Genomic DNA, 13796 nt, shown 5'->3' with positions numbered 1-13796 from the left:
ATGCAACGTCTGCCCTAATTTTCCTAAATTATTGACATGTTACAACTACTTTCATAGCGTGAGATCCTCTCCTTAATGATAAACACACATAATGAGCTAGAATTTACATTCAGAAGCCGGTAGGCTGTGAAGAAAATTATGAAATTCACACACTTTCATCCCCTACATAACTTTATTCTTAATAACTGCAAAGCAACCATTGTGGTAACACGAAGAGTCAGAATTGGTATTTAGGCCGTCAAATTGCCTATTTTTCAAAACATTTTCCAACAAATTTAAAGCCACACTTTTATCATTTTATTACTTTATGTATCGGACCATTGCGTTATGCAAATATATGTTCTTGTTTGAGTCATCAGTCTATAGACTGGTTTTATGCAGGCCTCCATGCCACCCTATCCTGTGCTAGCCTGTTCATTTCTACATAACTGCTGGACACTACATGTGTTCTAATCTGCTTGTCTCTCAAAACCCAACTGCATTCTTCTACAACCACTTTTCCCACACAGGTGGGGTCACGGATGCGAACTGTGTTGCACATGCGGATATAGCCTGTTTTACGGCCGGATGCCAAACTTATTTGTAGAAATGATTTTACTATAATCTGTTTTTGTTTTGGTTGGTAGTATGGTATTGTGTGAATATGAAGCGGAATGTGTTGGCATAAACACGAATACCCAGCTCCAGAGCCGTAGAAATTAACCATACACAGTAAAAATCTCCAGCCCCGTCGGGAATGGAACTCGGTAAGCTATGAACCGAATGCCAGTAGGCTGACGATTCAGCCAAGGAGGAGGACAGACAGATTTATTGCATTTTTCCTCAAATATTTGACGTTTCCAAAGATATATCGTCGCTGCTCGAGCATTACCTCATATCCCAAAATACTCTTCCTATCCATTATTCTCTGCTGAAGCCTCCCAGCCAAACACGGATATCCTTCATGAGTTCATTTTCCTGTGCATTTTACTGTAGGACTGCGTAAATACTTTATGAAAATATGCATTCCTACACTGCGGTGTAGTAAGCTTCATTTTCCTTTAAACATTCGCATAGGAAAATGAACACAACGATCAAATATTCTGAAGGACTGCATATCCATGTGTGGCTGGGAGGCGTGACAAGCCTTAAAAGAATATTGGATATGAGGAGGTTTATGGGATACGAGGTACTGATCGGGTAGCTACGGTGTATTCCCAGGGTCATCAGACCTGACCCCTTCATAAATCCTGCGAATAAGTGAATATATTCCTTCGTACATATTGTCGCTGTGTGAGTAGTACCCCGTATCTGGCAATGCTTTTCCTATCCATTATTTTCCTTAAGACTGGTCACGCCTCCCAGCCACATATGGATATGCAGTCCATCAGAACAATGTCCGTTGTGTTCATTTTCCTATGCAAATGTGTTAAGGAAAATGAAACGTCATACAGTATACTGAAGGAGTGAGTCAATTCGTAGCACGAACATACTTTCTTACATTGCAGTACGGTAAGGTTCATTTTCCTTTACACTTAAGCGTAGGAAAATGACCACAACCTAAATTGTTCTGATGGACTTCATGTACTTATATGGCAGGGATCCTCTAAATGTAAATGATGGATAGGAAGAGCAATGTGACAAACCGGGTTTGATTTCTTCAACAATGATATGGATATGCAGTCCATGAGAATAGTTTTCGCTGTATTAATTTTCCCATTCCTCTGTGTCAAGGAAAATGCACCCTACCGTACCGCACCGCACTGTAAGAATGCATGTTTGCATGACATACCTGGGCACTTGTACAGTATAATGTCTTTATGGTTCATTTTTCTTTACATGTCAGCATAGGAAAATGAAAACAACGAAAATTGCTTTAATGAGCTGTTGGGAAGGAGCGACCAGTTTTAATGAAAATAATGGATAGGAAGGGTATTGTCATTATACGTGGTATTTCTCGCGCAGCGAAGAAAATATTTTTTCTAACATGTCCGTCTACAGGTTTTAATTTCTATTGTTAACACGTGAATTGCGAGACATCCTTTTTACGGAGGGTGATGGCGAAGGTATTTGTTAAGTAATGTTCTACAGTCTTATACCTACGCCGTTTAGTTCTTCCCATTTTGCATCTACGATTCAGTTTTTTACAGGCCTTGTGGCAATCAAGTGTTAAACATGCCGACAGTTAAAAAAGTATCTGTGTGAAGTTAAAACAGATTGTTTCGCAGTTCACGACGCTGTGCTTTAAAGTGATTGCATTAATTATTTGTGATAAAACGTTGCTGTATAAGGGAGATTCATTGTTGACTAGCATGTAAATAGAGGAAAATACATGAAAGCATGGACAGTGAAATATGCAACAGATGCTTCTCGAGCAGCTCAGCGATACAAAATAATTAATTTTACATTTTTATGAAGATGTATGTTAATCCTTTTCCTCTGGAATGTATTTCTTTTAATAAAATTAAGGACATTACATGGCAGCGTTTTGTGGAGAAGTATAGGCCTACTGAAAATTCTATTCCAGATGATTCGACAATATGATCAAACCTTGAACGGCATTAAGACCCAATCGGAATTAGAATATAAGTGGACAAGAAAAATATCATGGTCTCAATTGACGGGACTACAGTTTCTCCATATCGCTGAGTCTCGAAGATAATTAACTGAATAATGAATGACGAGAGTAGTTGCAAAGTTTTCTTGTAAATTGTGAGACCTTGGAAAAGGCAAACTACTCTACTATAAGCGAATTGTTTGTAAAACCAATTAATTACCTGTGGCTTTATGGTACCCAGCGCGATTCTGTGCGGAAATCCTTTTTTAAGAACTATTTAATTAAAAATAGAAGAACGATTCATTTCGGCGTTTTCTAGAGAAGTACATGGAAATTTCTAGCATTTTCTGACCTTAACTCTTCACAATTTCAGGAAATACGTAAATACTTTCCTTGCCTACATATTTTGTTTCTAGCATTGAGTGGTCCGACTACAATTTAGCAGTCAACACCCTTAAAGGCGGCGCAGTCAAACATTGTTCGAAACCTAGTTGATTACACGCCTGCCATAGTGTTGTGGAATAAAATAGCAACAACCTCCTATATGTAGGCAATTTAATAGAAAATATGAAAAAAATATGTATGAAATTGCCTTGCTGTTAAAGACGAAGCCCCTAGGATTCTCCTTACATCAACCCCAGAGCTCACTGGTGGGGGAAAATGACTGGCTGCCTCCAATTATTATCGTTAATATTTTGTAAAAAACCCTCTTATTTCATATTGATAGTGCAATATCCATAAAAAGTGTATTCCTCCTAATCTGAAATGGAAAGCGAATTGTCATTTGTGCCTGGTTTCATAATGTCCATGGAACAAGCTGGTAGCACGATTTCAAATAAACTAGACGGACTAAAATCAGATGAATGGAAATTTGGTCGTGTAGAAGGTAAAACTGGTGAACCTGCGTATCATAAAATGTCAAGAGTTTGGAAAAACTTTCAATTTTCCATTTCATCGGAAATCCCAGTCTTTGGACAGGAAATAATATCTAGCTCAAGTGAACTCCTGTTCAATTATATTCATGTAATTGTCATCGATGTCACCGAACAACACTGCTTTCATTAGATTTATGGCAATATTTCAAATCCTGTTGGGACTAGTACGAATGCTGCAATACATAACACATTTTTCTCTTGGAACTCTCTTCTTTTTCTTACGGGTATTCCAGAAACACTGCAGGGTTCGCTACTTAGCAAGCCATTCTCCATTTGGTCCTCTTAAGGGCATCGTCAGTTCTGACAACCACGATCTTCATGTCTTCCTTCAGACGACCGTTCCTTGGTATGGCCGCTTTCTTCTGGGTTGTACTGCTTGTTCTTGGAACTCTGCTTGAACATATTTAATGATTGTGGACGTAGTGATTTCTCGTGAATCTCTAGACATGATTGCTCTCATGAACATTTGTTGATCATTATTGATTGTATTATTGCTGTTATACATTAATATATTTTAATTACACTATACTTACAGATACCCACTAGCCATCACCCCAAACCTCCTACTTCACTTTTCGTAAATCTTTCTTTCTTTTTTGATAATGTTTTGATAATTTCACATAATTTCCGTCATGTTATTTTGGTGCTAAATACCTATATTTCCCGATATCATTTGCTCTAATAATTAATTTATTACACAATGTCTTCGTTTTGAATCTCTTTATCCCAGTAATCTTCCATATTCCATGTCGCATTCATTTCACCTTACAGTACTTAGCGTATAATAATCCTGTAGATGTTTCATCGAATGTCAGTGGAACGTAAAGCAAATAACATTATTATTATTCATCTAATGTTGGCATATCCTTTGAGCGTAGGAAACCCTCTATGAGATAATATTTCAGCTTTGAACTCTGATCATAAACGTTCTGTCATGTAAGGTTCAGTATTGGACGAACTACCTCAATGAATATACGTTCTAAGAGATGCTGCGACTCAGTATTTCTACCCTCATGATTGTAACATAACGGTAGTTCGAGGTTCAAGGTACATATGCTAAATTTAATATTTCCCCTGTTAATATAAAACAACATTTACCTACTTATATATATATATATCAGATTGTATACTTATAACACACAGAATTCAAACCGCACTATTGTCTGTACAGTCTATAGGGGCCTATTCAGCATTTGGCATATTCCGCTCCAAATAACTCGAGCTAGATAAGGCAACCAGTCCTTTCACTTTCGCTCGTCTTACTTACTCGTTCTTCCACTTGTCATTAGTTCATAGTATTATTCATACATAATTTATTGACTAAATTTAATTCTACACCTTCTATCCACAATAATTCATTTTTTCTTTAGTCCGGTTCCATTTATTAGTTACCATAACTTTTTTTCTTATCGTCGCTTCATCGGTAAAACGTTGTTTTCCACAAAGCTCTTCCTATCAATTATTCTCCTTAAGACTGGTCACGCCTCCCAGACACATATGGGTACGCAGTCCATCAGAACAATGTCCGTTCTGCTCGTTTTCCTATGCCAACGAGTAAATGAAAATGAACCTTACATTCATTATACACTAGCAGTGCGTAAATACGAAATGCAAACGTACATCGTATAGGACGGTACAGTAAGGTTCATTTTCCTTTACACACGGGCATAGGAAAATGAACACAAGAAAATTTGTTCTGATGGACTGCATATCCATGCGTGGCTGGGAGGCGTGATCAGTCTTAAGGAGAATAATCGATAGGAATAGCTTTGTGGAATACAACCTATTACCGGTGAAGCGACGTTATTATTTGTATTCCAATTTGTATCAGCAGTTCTGTGACGCTTCATTACATACCATTCTATGTTAAAGAGAACATAATAATTTCGACTGCAAAAACTAGGTCACAAATATATTTATTGTTGAAACACGGGCTTGTCATGTCCTTATATCCTTCATTTTCCCGAATGTCGTTAATAAAATATATGAAGAATATGGGTTCTGATTTTCTCCCCTTCTCTCCCTCCCTTAAGTAATATTTTACTTTAATGGGACATTTAACCACTGAACACATTCATTTCATGGCATTAACCATTTTTATTGACACCCCCTAGTTTAACTATCTTCGCAACCACCGTCTTTATGCTTATAGAATCCAAAGTTTTCTGTAAGTCTATGTTACAGCATGGAGTCGGAAATACTATTCTTCCGCCCTTTAAAACTCCAGCTACATAAGTCAGGTTTGAACTCGAAAGTTTAGGATATGCATGCCTATGCTCCACCATCGATTCACAGATGTAGCTTAGAAGCTCGGAATAAACTTATTTGTACAGTAATTTTAATGATCAGTAACGGGAAGAATGCAGATGTAGATGTTTGATCTCATGTTGGCATCGTCGTAGAGCGTAGAAAACCCGCTATGAGATAATATTTCAGCTCAGAACTCTGACCAGAAGTTATTGACTATACGTTAAGTAAGAATGAAATACATTGGTTTATAATTTCCATCCTCTAAAGAAACACCAATTCCATTTAAATAAAAACATACGCAGACAAATGTCTGTAAAGGTCGACTGGTAAGGAGTCTGTCCGTCGAACAGTATGTACTATCGTAATAAATTTTGCCACTCAAACTACTTAACTGTACTATTGAACCCATAATTCTACGGTGAGAAAAATTTTTATTTTTCCCAAATATTTATTTGGTATTCAGAAACTACTGTATGTTTGAGGGCAGCCATTTTGCGCTCCCAAGAGCCCGATGTTGCGTGGGAAGGTTCCCGCAAGGCGAGCTCGTGGATTGCCGGGACACCTCGGTGGAACTCGAGTGCCCGACAATTTTCTAAATTAATGAATTCTGCACAACGAGGGATTTTGACAAGATAGTAAAGGAAGAAATAAATAAGCAAAATTATTCATACACCCTCTGTGAAGGTAGTGACACCAGGGACAATTTTAGATGCAGTTAAGCCTAAGTGTGTGTTAGCGTGAGAACAGCGAGCTAGTTACACGTGCCAAGGTCGTGGGCAGAAGAAAACGCGCGAAACGCACGGGCAGAAACAATTTATTTCTCCTGTTGTGGGTGTAGGAAAATTATAAAATTAACACCTAACATAAGTGCAAGTCTGTCCGGAGTTCTGGGACAAATCTTATCAAAATTGGTCTATTAGAAGCAAATTTGGCAGATTTCACAACCAAGCCTCATAGAGGGGATAGCGTCCTTCTGGAAATTATAAAAGAAACCCCCCACCGTAGATTTTTCAGTGTCGATCTGGAACTTGAAGCCGCGGGAGCTCGTGCCCGTCGTCATTAGAATTTCGCGCCAGATTGACCGACAATAATTCAATACATGCTCGTGGCTAAAGTCCATATATTTAGTTAAGAAGAAAAGTGATTGGAGAAGCTGTGAACGTTTGCAGACGAACTGGGAAGGTGTAGGCTGGTTGAAAAATACACAGCAGAATTTATTTTTATCATTTCCTGTACTCTTGTAAGTGAAGAAGGTCTGGGGGAAGCGATTCAAAATAGTTCTACTCCCTTATCGGCCGAACACCTGTTCTTGTTGAAACAACGGGGAGAGAAACCACTCTGGGAGGCGCATCAGGCAGTTAGAGTCGACTGCAGAACGAGGGAAGTTCGTGGTGCAAGTTACAAAGAAAGTGCATTATTTATGGTAATTTTAATCTCGTGTGTGTGTGAAGGGTAGTGTTTGGATGAGTGAAATGTTGAAAATGAAAATGTTGTCTGTGAAAATGAGTGGTTAAGTACGAGGTTGCTGGAGATGATGTAATCAGAATGCTGAGAATGTCACCAATGTGCAGGTCTGTCTATTTTACATTATGTTGTAGTTAGTTAGTTAGTTCCTGTCTGTCCTAACAAAATTTCCAGATGATTGTCGGGTGATATGCGTATTATCAGGCGAAAGGCGTTGTAAATTTTGGTCAGCGTGTGAAAATTTCAGTGTGTAAAGTTCATGTCAAGAACGGTAAAATGCGACGCTTAAAATTTTGTGTTGAGATGAGATATCATTCAAGTGCGGATTGGTGAACGTTATAAGTGTAAATTTGTCGTGGCGAATATTGTAATTTCAGGTGTCAGTTGCATTCAGAAATGTTGGTCAATAATAATAATAATAATAATAATAATAATAATAATAATAATGATAATGTTTACCGCGGGATAAGGAAATTCTTCTCTGTTAAATTACATTTAACCAGTTATTTCTACAAGGATCGTAAGCATATTTAGATAATGTCAATAAAATTTGTTAGAGTCACAGTCGTTAATGGGAAGAAACTTTTGAGACATCGTGTATACCAGTATTGCGAAAGGTCGAGGTGTGCTCTTGGATTCTTGAGGTCTGAAAGTCTTAATAATAGTAAGGTAAGAGATGTGTTTAATGATGGTTGTCGTTTTCATCAGGGGATCGAAGTATGAAAAAGGGTCGTGAAGGAAAAGGGATTGAAAGCGATGGATTTATACGTACGTGGAGATGAGATGGAAGTAATGCCGCTGGGATAAAGCGAGGAGAAAGTGTGTTGAGACAAGTTGTATTTTTGTAGAGGAAATATTTAGAAACAGGCTGTGTGAAACAGGCTGTATTGTTTTCCGCAATCAATCCGAATTTGAGATGACTATGATGTGAAGCATTGTGAAATTTATAGAACGATTCCAAGTGAAAACGACTCTAGTAAAATGTAAAGGTCTGGGTAGTAAACATCCAGTGATTTTTGTTAAGATAATGAACGATCTCCAGGATTAAAGAGCACTTTGGACACACGGTTTGGGTTATATTTAATTTGTTCATTGGGGAGGTCATGGATAAGACGGTTGGAATTGATGATAGGCGATCTGAGAATTTCGAACGCGATGGCGATGATTATTATTTTGAAGGCGTCCACTAAAAGGGTACCCGTGTGTTGGGAATTTTCATTTGCTTCCCTGATACGTCAGTGCACAGGCTGAGATTGCGTTCGAGGTGGAGAACCGTTCGTCACGTTTATTTATTTTTTTGAGTTCACATATTATAATGATGTAGACACTTACTGTATTTTTTCGAGAGGTAGACACTTGCTGTATTTCGACTTGCATTCATTTGATAATAGAGACGTGGGTTCCGTCGTGCGTATTTGTTTGACGAAATCTAGTGTTAAATATCAGAGTTGTTTGAGAATTGCATTTCGCCTGATATGTTAAGGGAGACGTAGTACGACCCACTTTGACGCCCGACGATAGATTTAGGACGTCACGTGTTTATTCTTGGAGTCATTGATGATGAGACGTCCTAGGTCACGCCCGACGGTAGGATTTGGAAGGCATCATGTACATACTGATTAGGTTTAGGGTGTACAGATTTCAAGTGAGCCCGACGATAGGTCTGGGATGGTGGCTGTACACACTCAAGTCTCAGTTTAGATTTTTTTTCTTCTTTTGTTTCTTTTGTGAAGTGGCCTGGTTGAAGGTAGCCATTACAGTGCGATATGATTTATTGTAGAGGGTCTATGCGAAGCTCCCATTGAGATAACGGGACTGCTGTTGACAAACGAGGGCTGTCCAAGTGTGGGACATCGACCCGATCTAGATTATATTTTTACTGTGTTTCTTCGTGCGTGTTAAGCTGTATGACTTCGAGATGTTAATTTATTTTTTTACGGACTTTATTGTTTCCTCGTCTTGACGTCCGTTTTCATTGATAGTGTGCATTATTGACACTCAGTGTTTTAGAATGAGACTTGAGTTGCGAATGCGGTTTCGATTCGTCAGCCAGTAATTTTATTTTATATTTTAATCTTGTCGTATTTTCATTCGTATTCATAGTTAGAATAAGTAAGTAATCACTTTACAGGTAGTGTGTTGGGACAGACAGTAAATAGAGAGATCTGTACTGGTAGCATTGTTGTCAAGGGAAAGAATTCCTTAAATTTGTAGTAAATTTCTAACCTGAAAATCGGTTCAATAATAATATTTTCAAGTGACTTTTCACTTTTTGATTAACTTCAGTGTTTGGCATTTCTTCCAAATGCATGATTAGTAAGTGTTTCCTGCATTTCGCAGTTTTGTTCCTTTAGAACGACTTAACGTAAGATCCTCCCGGATCATGTTGTTGTTGGTTCCTTCCGAACAGTTGTTTGGGGTGATGCACGTTTAGCATCGGGATATCGTATCACTTAAGGGTGTCATGAATGACAAATACATGGTGGAATTTTATTTCAATTGTGAATGATGCCATTAACTTGTAGTGAACACCATGCTTTCCTATAATATTTCGCAACCTATCCAAAGCAACTGATAGTCAGTTTGGTTCGATTAAGGGTCCATTCGGCGGATGTTCCGTATCCGTGAAGGGTATTTGACTGGTGGATAACCTTAATTAAGAGAAAATCAGGCGTTCTACTTGTTGAAAGTCAGATTTTCCACGGATCGTGTGGATTAACTCTCAGTTCTCGTTTGGAATGATAGGTGCCCGGTTTTCAGGTCTTCCCTTTTTCAGTTTTTCAGTTTCGCTGTCCACTAACATATTAGCTTCTCTGAAGCAACTCTTCGACATTGGAAGAAACGAAGTGACGTTATGTAATGTGACTGTGTTAGGAACTTTTCAAAAATCAATAATTAAATGTTTTTATGTTTTGTGGCAAGAATGCATATTAAATTAACGATGTTATCGTGCTCTTTCAGTTTAAATAAAAGTTAGTAAGCACATTTTTGCTCCTCATTTCAAGTAGTTAGGCTTTCTTCTGAACCCCATCGTTTGGTTAAGATCGTGACCGAATTTATTCCCGTAACGACCCAAGATTTAAGAGTTCTAAATTGTTCTACTATAGCAGCCGTGGCCGACCAACGATGGAATGGTAAGTTCAAGGGTTCAGTAGAAGTGGCGCCATCAACTTTGGGGCCTTAATGTCACGATAACGATGAAGAGCCCAAAGTCACGATAACGATACGATGCCACGATAACGATAATGAAATTATCCATTGAAAATAAATGTTAGAAAAATATAAAATAATGTTGAGGCCTAAGCCACATTATAAATAATACAAGCGGGTGAGAACTATGGCTGAGCCACAGTTAAACGAATTATGCCCAATGAGAGTGCTAGATATTAACACGTTTAATGAGGAGCGTAACTACTTGGTAGATAATAATAATAATAACAGTCACAATGCATTTTAGGAAATTAGTAATTTAAAGCTATATTGAAGCTTATGTCATGTTGCCAATATAAATTTTGGAAGTGGTAACGCTGAATTACATTCAAAGTTTATGCGTTAACATGTTCTTTGTTTAATTAATTTACGGAAGCGAAACTATTTGGGATATTTATCCAGAGTAACTTATTAACTTTAGAATTTTCTTTTCATTAAACAATTTTGTGATACCAGCCATGTAAACAAAATTTTATGAGACAACTGTTGGAATGTTGTCAGTTTCGGTATTAAATTATAATAGCGTTTGTATGTGAAAACGCAGTAGATAGTGAATTCTTTCCTTGGTAGTTTGGAGTATTCTGGTTGCATCAACAGCCAGCGTACTCATTATTGTATTCTTTGTGGTATTGTGACATGGAGTGTCAGGCGATGTTGGATCTGCTAATGCAGAGGATGGAAGAAATGAGTAGCAATATGAAAGTCCAGAATGAGAATTTGAGGGAGGATGTGAGAAGTCAGAGTGATAGTTTGAATAGTTTGAGGGAGGACACGAAAGCCCAGAGTGATAGTTTGAATAGTTTAAGGGAGGACACGAAAGTCCAGAGTGAGAATTTGAGAGAGGACATGAAGGCTCATAATGAAAGTTTGGATGGTAAGATTGAGGAGTTGCAGTCGAGTTTGAAAGACACTAGTGACGAGTTAAAGAGTAGTATTGAGGATACCCAGGCTAGGTGTAAAGAGTCTAGTGATGAGTTGAAGGCTGGATTGAAGAACGTAGTTCAGGAGACACACTATGTGCACCGAACTTAAAGAGGAAGTTAGGGGTGAGATAGGTAAACTCAACCAGCGTTTTGATGATAGCCGAGTGGAAATTAGGGATGAAATTGACAAACAATTTGCGGAAGTGCAGGTCAGTTTAAAGAACGATTTTGATAAACAATTTTCTAAAATCCATGACAGTTTAAAAACCGATATGGACAAGCGTTTTGACGAAAGCCACGACATGTACAATAGGTTATGTGATAGTCAGGATGAGATGAGAAAGGAACTTGACAAGCATTTACTGGAGAGCCAGGCGGCGCATAAGCAGCTGATCGACAGTCAGGTTGAATTTAAGGACGACATTACACAACAGGTCGTAGAGATGCGGATCTCCAGTGATAAGGAAAAGGGGAAAACGCTAACCATAATAAAGGAACAACGTCAAATATTATCTGCGGACATTCAGTCACTGAACAACAAGGTAGATAAAATTAGTGCGGAATTGGAGAGTCAGGTATTGTCAAAAACCGAAACCATGGAGAAGAAACTGTTGCAAGTTAATGAGGAAGCAATTAGTAAACTCCAAGTGGCTAATGAGGACTCCGAAATTTTAATTAAAGACATTCAAGAGGAGTTAGTTGAAATGAAAAATGAACATACCAGGGAATTCAATGACAGGCAAATTAGTATAGAACAGGACTTAAGGGAAATCACGTCAGCCCAGGAAGAGACAGACAAGAAAGTTGGGTTCATTAAGAGCGAAGTGAGTAGTTGGATTAGCAGCGTGGTAGATATGCAGTCCAAGGTGGACAAAGTATTAAGTCAAACCTCGACAGCTGTTAACTCTGACCTCAGTGGTCAATTGCCAAATATCAGTCATGTGAATAGCAACAGTCAGAGCTCAAATGTAGATACCAGTCGATCTCAAAGCTCAGGGGTCACCAACGTTATTAACATGATCAAGTTACATGAGGACCAGCCCAAGAAATTTAATGGAGGTCCACATACCACGCCGAAGGGGTTTCTTAAGGATCTCAGGGAGTACATCCGGGACGCCAAGATTCCTGAGGAACGTCAGTTGAGGGTAGCTGAAAGATATTTAGAGGGGGCACCACTTTTATGGTTTAAAGGCTTCCGATACCACTTTGATACCTTTGATGAATTCCAGAGGGCGTTTCTCAATAAATTTTGGAGTACGGGAATTCAGCAGAGTCTTAGATTAGAGCTATACTCACGTCGGTATAATGCAATAGGCCCTACAAAGTTCAGTGAATACTTTATTGCCCAAATGGTAAAGTTCAGAGAACTTGAGGCGCCGCCCTCGGAGCAAGAGTTGGTGCAGGCCATCCAAAAGCAGCTACCTCCCGAAGTACAAAGGATGCTCATTGCATCAAAGGTAGAGACCCCAATGCGGGCAGAAATGATCCTTAGGCAATTGGATCATACCCATAATCAAATAGCACCCAGAGGGGGACGATCGCACGAGCAACATGTAAACACTGTTAGCCAGGTCCCAGAGGGAAGTCAAGAGGTACCTGAGCAGGGGAAACCACAGCCGACTGAGCGGAGGCGTGAGTTTCGGAATAACTGGGAACCCTCGCATCCACGAAATGAGGATTGGAAAAGGCGTAGGGGTAATTGGAATTATCCACAAAGGAGGAACCCTTACTGGAGGCGATACGATGGGGACAGAGAAAACCAGAGGAATTTCAGGAATGGACTTAATAACCGCAGGGACTGGGGAAATAATCGAACCCAGAACTTCCGCCGTGATGAGGATGAACGGTACCGTGAACGTGTTCAGTACACCGACGGGTTAAGGAAGGACCACGAAAGAAAAAAATGGCAGGGGGCTATACAGCGCCAGGACGTCAACACCGATTGTTTCGGGGCTGAAAGTTTGGAATTCCAGAAGGCACATAGGCAAGACCAACGAAACTCCGGTCTGAACCCGTTTGCGTCGAATTTCGAGCAAGAGTCAATGTCGACTCTTGATAAAAAAAAAAACTTCAAATTCCCAGTAGGAGATTTTTCAGAGTCTCTCATCCCAGATTCTGAAGAAGAGACGTCAGATGAGTGGGTGGTCGCACAGATAGATTCGTGGATCATTACCTCTGATGACTTGGTGGAAGACCACTTAAAACAGGAGAGCAATCAAGTAAAGAAACTGCCTTTAATAAATGTCCGCATCTGTAATTTTCATGTCAAAAGTTTGGTAGATACCGGGGCCAGTATTAGCATCATCTCCCAAGCTCTTTTCGACGATTTGAGACAACGAAATAAATTGCCAATTATTCCGGTGTCAAATGTAAAAATTCGAGGGGTCATTCCTGACAAAATTGCTGTTTGTAAGGTACAAACTTATTTGGACGTACAAATTGGAAATTCCACTTTCGCTCATGCATTCGTAGTCATGT

General features: G+C 39.0%; 1 protein-coding gene across 1 annotated transcript in view; it reads left to right on the top strand.

Annotated features, from left to right (window-relative positions):
* LOC136858799 (lachesin-like) overlaps positions 1–13796 on the top strand; it is a 686055-nt gene that overhangs the window by 52056 nt on the left and 620203 nt on the right. The window lies entirely within an intron of this gene.

The sequence above is a fragment of the Anabrus simplex genome, chromosome 1, assembly GCF_040414725.1.
Source record: "Anabrus simplex isolate iqAnaSimp1 chromosome 1, ASM4041472v1, whole genome shotgun sequence".
NCBI lineage: Eukaryota > Metazoa > Arthropoda > Insecta > Orthoptera > Tettigoniidae > Anabrus > Anabrus simplex.
Note: the sequence above shows the minus strand (reverse complement) of the source record. Positions and strands in the feature narration are given on the sequence as shown.